General features: G+C 45.0%; 1 pseudogene; it reads right to left on the bottom strand.

The window, feature by feature from the left end:
• Nucleotides 1-236: 236 nt before the first annotated feature.
• On the bottom strand, nt 237-544 carry LOC123828489 (annotated as a pseudogene).
• Between the last annotated feature and the right edge of the window lie 10,881 nt (nt 545-11,425).

The following is an 11,425-nucleotide window of genomic DNA, read 5'->3' as shown; positions in this document are numbered from 1 at the left end:
ATCTTCTTGTGAGAAAAAGAGATGTGAGGTTTTTGGTGTTTTTTTTTGTTTGTTTTTTTTAGCGTGGACACATATGCGCAACATAAAATAACATTACTGATCCTCAGAGACTGTCTTCTGAATGAAAAATTGCCAAAAATAACCCAGCCTCCTTAGGCTACCTATTTTGAGTGACTGCCTTCTCAAATCCATATTTATTTTTTTGAGTAGGTTTTATTACATAGAGGGCATGGGGCTCAGTCTTTCTTGGCTGCTGCCTCACTCAAGGCTGCAAGGACATTGCCCAACTCCTGTCTCTTCTTCTTGGCATGGATGTGTGTCCCCACCCTTTTCTTGATGAACTTCAGGGCCCTCTTGTCCTTAGAGACCTTGAGCAGCTCCACGGTGCGCCGCTTGTAGGGGGCAAAGCCACACACCTCTCGGATCTTGTTCCGCACGAATTGGTGTGCTGGGTGAGGTATCCGAAGCAGCTGTGCCTCGGCTTGCTCCCATTCCTTGTCACTTTGTGGCCCTTGTTGAGGCCCACGGCCATGGGGTAGTGAAGAGCCACGGCTGCTGTTCTTCAGTGGCAGCTGTGGCAGAAGGGTCAAATCCATATTCTCTGAGGGTGCTCACAGAACTCATGTATGTGAGAGAAATCAGAAAAGCATCGAAGGCATCAATGCCCACGAGGACCTTGGCAAGGTCACTGAAGAAATGGAAAGGGTCTCAGTGTGTGTCCCTGGATGGCATATTGTCAAATGAAATTATGGGGGAGAAAGCCCAGGTTCCTGGCACCAACAGGTGTGAATCACAGCCCTGCCAAACACGATTTTCTGCCCAAGGTTGTGGATACACACCTACCCTCTAGACTGCCTCCAGCACACAGTACATCTAAGTGCTGATCAGCTTAGCCTTCAATTTGGAAAAACACAACATCTGTAAAGCCCGATACAACAGGGTGCCTGCATATCTGAGTCAGTACTCTCTGCGGTTTCAGACATCTGCTGAGGGTCTTGGAACATATTCCCCTGGATAAGGGGACATTGCTGTTTTTGTTTGTATGGTTCCATGAACCTGCCCGTGCCTCACGGGTGAGGACACCAAGTCAGGGAAAGAGACAGAGAGAGCTGTCCACCTAGAGATCTTAGTCCCTGTGTCAAACAAGGAAGGAAGAGAGATGTATGAAGTTTGAAAGGGAAAGTTTCCTTTCAAGGGCTCGGGGAAAATAACTGTCCAAGGTGGAGACAGCTCAGAGCAGAGCTGGCTGCCGTCTGGGCTGGGGGCAGGTGCATGCTGGAGGACTGCACAGAAGGTCAAGGCCCTTGGGCCTAAACCTGTACCCAGACTGCAGGAAGCAGGTGAGACAAGGGGTTGGAAAAGGAAGACCTTTAATCTGCCTCCACAGGCTGGAGTCTGATGTGATGCTCTGACCCCAGGAGGGGGCAGGGCACTCCTCTGACCCCATTAGCTTCCACGCCCAGCAACAAAGAAACCTCGGCTAAGCTTGTAAAGTATTTAAATTCTCAACATAAATTATACTTCAACCTAGCATCCCACTGGAGTCCAGGCAGGAGGTAGTCGTGGGGGATGGTTTTCTCCTCTAATCTGTCAGAGAGAGATCCAGCATCAGACAATTTAACTCTGTGGGAAACTGACTTTAATCTAACATTACTGTGGAGTGTTGTAAGATGTGACTAGATGCACTACCAGGAGCAACTGCAGGAGGTTCAGAGCAGGATGTATGAGGGAGATTTTTTTTCTTAAAGATTTTACTTATTGATCTGTTGCTCCTCGCATGCCCCAACCAGGGAACTGGCCTGCAATCTAGGCATGTACCCCAACCAGAAATCTAACCAGCGACCTTTCCTCAGTCCATGGATCCACACCAGCCAGGGCTGTATGAGTGATTTTAATGAAAACATGTTTTAAGTGTACCTGGGATGCTTTTTCACTGAGGTATAATGGATGTGTAGCATTGCATTAGTTTCAAGTGTACAACATGGTTCAGTATTTGTACAAATTGCAAAGTGATCACCATAGCAAGTCTAGTTAGCACGGGTCACTACGTAGTCACAGAATTTTTTCTGTACACTGCATCCCGGGACTTGTTTATTTTATAACTGCACTTGAACTTGTTTAAGCAGGTGTGGCAAAGCCCACAGACCTGGAAATGGCTGCCATCGAGGAGGGTTTTACCCCAGACACGGGTGGCAAGGTGTGCCTTTGGGCCACTCGGGGAAGCCCGGGGGTCGGGCAGGAGCAGAGGGAGCAAGAGGAAGGAATGGGCGCGGCAGGGTGAACAGCTTAGGGTTGGCCAATTTGAATAATTTTGGCAGGCTCTGGGGCAACTGTTCCTTAGCCTTGTACAATCTGGTGCTGGGGTGACGCAGGCAGGTGGATAACGGCCTGAAGTGTAAGGGCCCATTAGGGAGGTGGTGGGGGGTAAGGGCTGCTTTGCGTGTGAAGGGCGTGCTTGGGGCAAGTTGTCAGCTTTCCTCTAGAGCTCAGTTTGTGTCTCCAACCTCCACAATAGGTGCTGGAACATCAAGAAATAAAGAAAATAAAAAGTCACGACTAATGCAGAATATCAGTGCAGATTCCGTAACTGCTGACTGTGACGAAAGGAGGAAGCGGTATGTTGACCGCGGCTTCAGCGCCGTGGAAATGAAGCTGCAGACACGCTAGAGCTCCGCACGCGCGTGCAGGGTACGTGCATGCATTCCGGATCTTTTCTTTGTCTGTTAGTAAATTTAGCTAATCCTGTACATATAACTTGGCGTGTTCTTTAGGTCTTGATTTTTGTTTCCCCAACTCGTCCCAGTGACCAGACAGTAAGTCTGGGTATATGGAGTCTTGTCTTTACCTTCGACCTTCCTCGAACAATTTCTCCCCAGGATGGTGGAAACACAGTCTATGGGAATTAGTTGGAAGAACCTGTTACCCAACATCGGACAGACAAAGATTCTGAGCTGGGAGTCACACAGAAGCCAATGGTGCTGTGTAAAAACGAGTGGACATTGCTGCTGTGCTGGCCTTGGAGACAGAACCCCAGGAAAGGCTGTTGGGTGGGTGGACCTCAGGCAGACCATCCGAACTGAGAAGTTATCTGTTTTTACGTTTGATCACAAGAAGGAAAAGAGGGTGATAAAAGCCCTTTACCCCATTAGTGTATATACTAATGTGTATATATACAGATATATATCCAAATTATCCATATATGTTATATACATAATGCTTAGCAGTTATATAGCAGTTTAATTTTGCAAAGAATGTTTTACACCCCTTACAACATTTTTGCCTTTTATTGTGAGACAGAATGCACATGCAAAAATGCATAAACATATGTTTATGGATAATTATTATGTAACCATGACAATGAGTAGTCACATGATGAAGGTCCGCACACCTACAATGCAGGCACGATGAGAGATGTCTGTCAGACCAGGAGCCCATGTGTTTCTCTCATCGCATGGGCTGATTCTTCGGAGTTTGCTATCAGCCTGGAGCTCTGGGAACCACTTCCACGCTCTCTCTGGGTGCACCATCCTCCCTTCACCTCAGCGTGTTCACCTACCCAGAAGTTCTCCAAATGCTGGCATTTAGGGAGTTTTATGCAGGTTGCATCCCCTATGTCATTGATTAAATCACTGGTGATTAACCACATCTTCAACCCCATTCCCCTCTCCAGAGGTCATGGGGGTGGGGCTGAAAGTTCCAACTCACATTGCACCTGAGTCTTTCTGGTGCCCACGGGCATCCTGAAGCTTCCTCGGGCCCCTAGCCAGCAGTCACTGCCCCAGCCTGCCGAAACACAAAACACTTATGGCTCTGGAGAGGCTAAGGATTTTAGGAGCTGAGTGTCAAGAACCAGGGACACAATGAGAGCATCCCACACCTGTCTGAATGGCTATTATCAAAAAAAGAATAAAACAAGAAATGACAGTGATGTTGAGGGTGTGGAGAACCGGGAGCCCTTGAGCACAGTTGGGATTGTAAATTGATTCAGTTACCACAGAAAACAGGATGGAAGTTCCTCAGAGAGTTCAAAGAACTACCACATGATTCAGCAATTCCACTTTTGGGTGTTCAAAGAAAACAAAAACACTAATTTGAACAAAAATGTTCATTGTGGCGTTATTTATAATAGCCAAGATATGGAAACAACCTTGACGTTCATCAGTGGATGAGTGAATAAAGAAGATGTGGTACATACATACAATATTACTCAGAAATAAAAAGAATAAAAGTTACCATTTGCAACAACATGGATGGACCCTGAGGGTATTGTGCTGCATGAAATGAGTCAGACAAAGAAAGACAAACACTTTATGATTTTACTTATATGTGGAATCTAAACACAGCACAACACAAAACAAATTAACAAACTAAACCAAACCAAACTCACAGCTACAGAGAACAGACTAGTGTTTGCCAGAGGGGAGGGGTTGAAGGCTGTAAGAAATGGGTGCAGGAGCTCAAGAAGTATAAACTTCCAGATATAAAATCAATAAGCCCCAAGGATGTAGTGTAAAATCTGATGACTACAATTAATAACAATATATTTCAAATTTGAAAGTTCCTAAGAAAGTAAATCTTAAAAGTTTTCTACGCAAGAAAAAATATATGCAACTTGGAGTGAGGACAGATCATAACTGGCAGAGTTGTGACCGTTTCGCAATGCATACACGCACTGAATCACTGCGGGGTACACGTGAAATGGATGCAATGCTGCATGTCAGTTACATTTCAATTAAAAGAAGAACCAAGAACAAAGACCAAAGAGCAAATGTTTATATTTTATTACATCATAGGGAGGAACATCCTAATGTCATACTGCCTGGCTTGGATCTCCAGGACAACAGGACTGGGGTTGAACTTGATTGAGAAGAGAAGTGCAACTCTCCAGTTTGGCCAGAAGATCCTGGACACTTCTGCTGTCCAAGAGAAACCACTCGGGAAGACCCACTGTAGTTTACCCTTTTTCTGGGAAAACTCCAGCTGCCCTTACCCAGGCCACATCCCTGGATTCCCACTCTGGGCTCCTTCAGCTTCTGCCTTGCTCTGACCTTCCCTTGATCCCAAGGGGTTGAGAGCATCTGCATCCTGCCCTTGGAGGGTTTTAGTCAGGGGAGGGAAGGTTGGAACTGCCTAAGATGGGAAGGGGGCAGGCAGAGCAGGCAGGAGGGCGAGACTAAGATACAGCCGAAGCAGAAAGTGCCCTCCCAGGCTCAGCTTCAGTATCCCTGCTGGGGAGGTGGTCCACCTTCCTTCAGTGGGTCTCCTGCAGTCTAGTTCTGACCCCAAGGAGGTGGGGTATCTATACCCGGCTCTGCCTCTCCCAAGACTAAGGGCTCCTTCAGTGCTGGGTGATGGCAGGGTTCTCTTCGGGGCCTCAGATCCCAACAGAGTTCCTTAGCCAGGGCTCAATGAAGACTTGATGGAAGGATGAAGGAAGGAGGGAGGGAAGGAGAAAAGGAGAGTGGAAGGATGAAAGGAGAAAAGGAAAGAGGGAGGGAGGGAGGGAAGGGAGAAGGAAAGACAGAAGGGAGGGAGAAAGGAGGGAGAGGGGAGGGAGGGAGGGAGGAAGTTAGGAAGTTAGGGAGGAAGAGTTCCCAGGGCCCCTGCTGCCCTCCTTGGATGTGGAGGACCTCACATCCCACATGCCTGTGCTCCTGGGAGAAGCCTGTGGGAACCCACCCCTGGGGGGATACCTGCAGAGATAAAACTCCCCCCTCTACTGCTAGCCCTAGCCAGGCTGCAGGCAGGCTCCCCGCAGAGAGCAAGGCAAGCAGTGCATCTGTTTCCAGGGCCATTTTCCAGGAGCAGGTGACAAGAGCTGCACGAGTTGGAAGGGAGAGGACATTTGAACCATGGCGAACTGGGGCAGAGGGAGGCCCTAGCTGAGAAACGAACGTGGGGATGGAGTGGGCAGAGAGGGGAGCCTGCAGCCCCAGCATCCGTCCCAGGCTGGGCTAGCTGGTCTGGGCTCCTGGTCCCACACTAAGTCCCACACTGAGTCCCACACTGAGTCCATCTATGGCTGCCTCCTTCCCCCGCAGCAGCCCCAGTGTCCATGCCCAGGCAGGGAGCGGTCTCCGTACCAGGTTAGGGGAGAGGGCAGTTTTGAGCTGGAAGGGTCACACTGGGTGTGTCATACGTGTGTGTGTGCTCCTGTGTGCATCACCTGTGTGCGCTTCTGAGTGCACTGAGAATGTTTGTACATGTGTAGTTGTGTGTGTCTGTGGTTGTTTCCTGTGGTTACTGTAGCAAAGTACCACAAACCAGGCAGCTTACAACACCAGAAACATATCCCCTCCCAACCAAGGTGTCCACAGGGCCACACTCCCTCTGAAGGTTCTAGTGGATGATCCTTCCTTGTTTCTTCCAGCTTCTGGTGGCCTTCAGTGGCCCTTGGTTTGTGACTGTGGTGCATTATACTGTGCTGGGAACTCCTATTTTTTCCTAATTTTTAACCCTGTGCTGTTTGTGAGAACCATTCATATTGCTATATAAGGTCTGCTTTCCCCTTAACTTGTTTAGGGCTCCATGGTACATTCCCATCATATTTTATTTCTCTACTCCCACAGATAGTAGGGTGTCTCTCAGATTGTCCCCAACTCTCTGCCAACACAGACAGTGCTGAAACGAACGTTCTTGACTGTGTCCCCTCACTGCGTGATGTTTCATTCAGGTGTTTGCAGGACTGAGGGTATGAGTTCCCTTCATTTGGTCACCAGGCACTGCTAGGAGGACTAAAGTCCACTCATCTTCACATCTGGGCCAACCCATCACAGAACCCAGCTTTCTGATTTTTGCTGCTCTGACAGGTGTAACTGACAGGTGGTGCCACGTTGCTGCCTTCACTCCCTGCTCGCCGGCTGCATTTCTTCTTCTGCCCCTCGCCTGAGCCCACCCTCTGCCCACTTCCTCTCCCAGTTCCAGTCTTTCCCCCCTCGGTCTGCAGACATTCCTTGTGGAGTCTACACATCGGTCTCCTCCTGGTGTTTTCCTGGTGTTATTGAGGTACACATAATAAACAAAAGCCTGCACATATTTAAGGTGTACATTTTCATGGGTCTGGAAATATACCTACATTTGTGATGCCATCACCACAATCAAGATAAGGAGTGTGTCCTCAGCTCCAAAGGTTTCTCATGTCCCTCTACTTTTTGTGTGGTAATAACACTTAACATAAGACCTACATCCTTAACAAGTTTTTTAGTTGAAATATATTTGTCATATAACCATGTAAATTTAAAGTGTACATCTTAATTTAGTACATTTGTATATTGTAATGTGATTATTATTGTAGTTGTAGGACCTTTGTCAGGTCACATAACTATCATTTCTTTTGTATGGTGGGAATAATTAAAATCTAGCCTCTTAGCAAGCCTGATGATTACAATATAACACCGTTGTCTATGTTCTTAACAGGCTTTTAAGTGTGCATTAACATTGTTAACTATGGGCCCTATAGTGTACATTAGATCTCCAGGACTTATTTAACTTTGCAAATATGTTCTTGCTCTCTGTCCTCTGTTAACATTGTCCGTGATGTTCTTTGTTAATATGATTTCTAATTTTTAATTTTTATTTTTAAATCTTACCCAAGGACATATTTATTGAATTTAGAGAGAAAGGAAGGAAGAGAGACACAGACATCAACATAAGAAACATCCATCAGTCGCCTCCTGTGCACCCCGAGCCCACAGCCTTTGGCGTGTGGGACCAAGACAGCCATTTGGCCAGGGCAAGATTGGTAATTTTGATGCAATGGAATTAATTTATTTATAGTTTGTGGCTTTTTCTTTTTAAAGAACTCATTTCCTGTTCTTAGATCACAAAGATCCCACTGCACTTTTTTTTATTAGCTGTATTTTCATCTTTCAATTAGGGTTATTAATCCATCTTGAACCTCGCTAATTAAAAGTCCAATTTTGTTTTTATATATAGAAAGAGATACTCTCCTCTACAGCATCTCTGGACAATTTGTCATTTTCTGATTTATCTGTGACGTGGCCTTAACCATATCTGAATGGCTTCATGTCTGAAGCGTCCACTGGTCTGCCTGTCCTTGCAATAACCTTACACCACTTTATTTCCAAGCTTCTGAGGAATTCTCAGACTCTCAGAAGGCAGTTTCCACCACCTCCTCCCACTCTTCATTTCAAGGTTGACTTAGTTATTCACGGCTGGTTATCTTTTCATAGAATTTTAGAATATGTTTACCATGGATTTTTTGAGAATATTACATTGACTGTAGAAATACTGTCTTTCCATTTCATCCACTTATTTATATCATCTGCCATGTTTTCTATTAATTAGAGGTTTCATTGTTCTCTGTGGAGGTCTTGTGTATACTTATTTAAATTAATTGTAGATACTTGATAGATTTTGTGCTACTTTGGATGGTACCTTGTTCTTTAAAACTTCTTTTTTAACTAATTTTAAACTTAAAAAATGTTACAAAACCAATACCAACAATTTTTGTGCCCCTCACTCAATGTCCTGAAACGTCAGCATCTGACAGAATGCCGATGCGCAGACCGGAACCGGGAAGTGAGCGCCGGCACAACCCGCACAGCCAGCTGCAGCTCCTGCTGGAGTCTGTCCAGTCTTCCCACCAGTATCCTTTTTCTGTTCCAGGGCACAATCCATTTCATGTAGTTGTTTCAGCTTTTCACTATCATTCTGTCCTTGGTCTTTCTCAGTTTTCTGTTTGGCCCAGAGTCTAGTGAGTAGTACGTTGCTCTGACACTGTCAAAAGGCTCAACCCAAGATTGTGCCCCACGTGCGCGGGAACGTCCAGTCTCCTCTTCTTACCGGTTCCCAGTCTCAGGGCTGCGTGGTCAGGCAGCCCGGGTCTTCGCAACAGTGGCACTTGGAAATTTACCTAGACTTCCTTTACAGCTGCACACAGGCCCTTTTTTGTGAAAGTCCCATGTTCTTACTGTTTTTTTTTTGTCTATTTGTTTTGGGGTTTTTTTTAGTGTACTTATTTGGTTTAGCAAATAGAATATGCATAGTTTCGTGTTTGTACATGTTAAATATACATGTATATATTAGCTATTTTTATTAATATATATTTATACTTAGCTCAGGTATTAAATAAAATGATGGAATTAAGTACAAAACAACAGTAATTACCAAGAAGATAAATGTATTAAATGAACCAGTTAAAAGAGAGATACAATCATAGATTACTACACTTTAAGAGGGTCCAGTTCTGACCAGTCCTGGCCATTCATGCCTGTCCTCAATCTTAATTTCCATTGTTTATTGCAGGTGCTGTGAAGGTGTCTTATATGTTTATTTTATTTAATCCTCATAACAACCTGGACTGCTAAGGGTTATCAAGACCAAGTTGAGGGTCCTCTTAAGGGATGAGAAAACTAAAGGTCAAAAAGATTTTGGAACCAACCCAATGTTGTTGCTGAAGCAGTGTTTTAAAACAAAAATTTTCTAAAGGAGGTGTTTTAAAAAAATTTTATTTTTGATTTTAAAGAAAGGGAAAGGGAGGGAGAAAGAGAGGGAAACATCAATGTGAGAGAGAAACAGCAATTGGCTGCCTCCCGTAATAAGTGCCTGAGGGGGGATAGAACCTGCAGCCCAGGCATGTGCCCTGACAGGGAATCCAACTGGCGACCTTTTAGTTTGCAGGACAATGCCCAGCTAACTGAGCCACACTGGCTGGGGCTCAACATTTTTTAACTCATGTGGATAACATGCAGAGTTTTGAGAGTTTGAGAGTTTGAGAGTTTTGTATGAGAAGAAAATAGCTACCACTTACTGCAGAAGCCGTGCAGGCGGCTCGGAGTTCAGGCATATTTAGGCACAGTGATCACAGGATCTGCATTATCCTTTCAAAGGCAAACTCTAACCAGCACCGGATTTTTCCAATTCAAAAAATGTTATTTAAGATCCCACTATATGGTGCAGCCACTATGGAAAACAGCATGGAGGTTCCTCAAAAATTAAAAGTGGAACTACTTTATGACCCAGTGATTCCACTTCTGGGTATATATCTTAAAAACTCCAAACACTAATTTGAAAGAATATATGCACTCTTATGTTCATTGCACTGTTATTTACAATAGCCAAGATTTGGAAGCAGCCCAAATGCCCATCAATAGATGAGTGGATAAAAAAGTTGTGGTACATAATATTATTCAACCATAAAAAAATGGGTGGACCTAGAGGGTGTTATGCTAAGTGAAATAAGTCTTTCAGAGAAAGACAAATACCATATGATTTCACTACATGTAGAATCTAAAGAATGATATAAACAAATGAACGAAACAGGAGCAGACTCACAGATGCAGAGAACAGACTGACAGGTGCCAGAGTGGAGAGGGCGCGGGGGGACTGGGTGAAGAAGGTGAGCGGATTGAGAAATGCAGTTGGTCGTTACAGAACAGTCATGGGGATGTAAAGCACAGCACAGAAAACAGTCCATAATATTGTGATAACTATGTGTGGTGCTAGGCAGGTGCTGGAAATATCAGGGGCCACTTTGTAAAGTACATGACTGTCAACCACTAAGGTGTACACCTGAAACTAATACAAAATAATATAAAATGCAATTGAAAATATAATTTTAAAAATAATTAATTAAAAAATAAAAGATCCCACCATAATAATTTTTTAAAAGACTGAATTGTTGCTTTCTTTTAAAATTTTCATTCCTATTCAGAAAAATAGCTGAAAGCAATGAAAAATTCTAAAGTGTGGACTCTGTAACTGCAGAACCAGCTCAAACCGGCCCTATCCTGTTTCTAACAAGACCCTGGGACCAAAGTTTAAACTTTGGATACACCACTCAGCATAACCCTTGTGAACCTCAGCTGCTCCCCCCACAGAGACAAACGACCGGACCCTGACCTGAACTTGTCCAGGGAGGACTCTTTCAGAGGCGAAGGGTCCGCTGTCCAGGAAGATCTGGTGCTGAAACCGCTTAAATCCTGCCCCCCACCCTGGATCCGGGAAACAGATTGGAGCCTTCCCTCCGGTCTCCTTGGCGGCTGAATGCACATGCAAAAGCTTTCTCTTCTCCTGAGCCCCTGACATAGTCCTGGTTCCTGTGCACGCTGGGCAGCAAACCCTTGCTCATCAACAACTCCACCCAGGTGTGGCTGAATAGAGACCCTGAGTTCCTACCACTGGGGTTTAAAAATAGTAGTAATAGTAATTATTATTATTTATTCATTGAATTCTTACTATGTGCCAGGACTTGTGGTAAGCATTTTAAATGCATGATCGTATTTAAATCTCAAGTGGCTCCATGAAGCACAGCCCATTATTATGAATGTCGTTTGCAGATAAACTCACCATGACTTGGAGAGGTGAAGGAGCTCCTCAGGGAAATCCTCCCAGGTCGAGCTCACTAGAGACCTCGGGTTTCTACCTGCTGAGGTCTTCCCTCTCTCCCATTCCAGGTGTGACC

Source organism: Phyllostomus hastatus, unplaced genomic scaffold (assembly GCF_019186645.2).
Source record: "Phyllostomus hastatus isolate PE091 unplaced genomic scaffold, TTU_PhHast_1.1 phas_contig_98, whole genome shotgun sequence".
Lineage (NCBI taxonomy): Eukaryota > Metazoa > Chordata > Mammalia > Chiroptera > Phyllostomidae > Phyllostomus > Phyllostomus hastatus.
The sequence above is the reverse complement of the archived record's forward strand: the minus strand, read 5'-3'. Positions and strand labels throughout refer to the sequence as shown.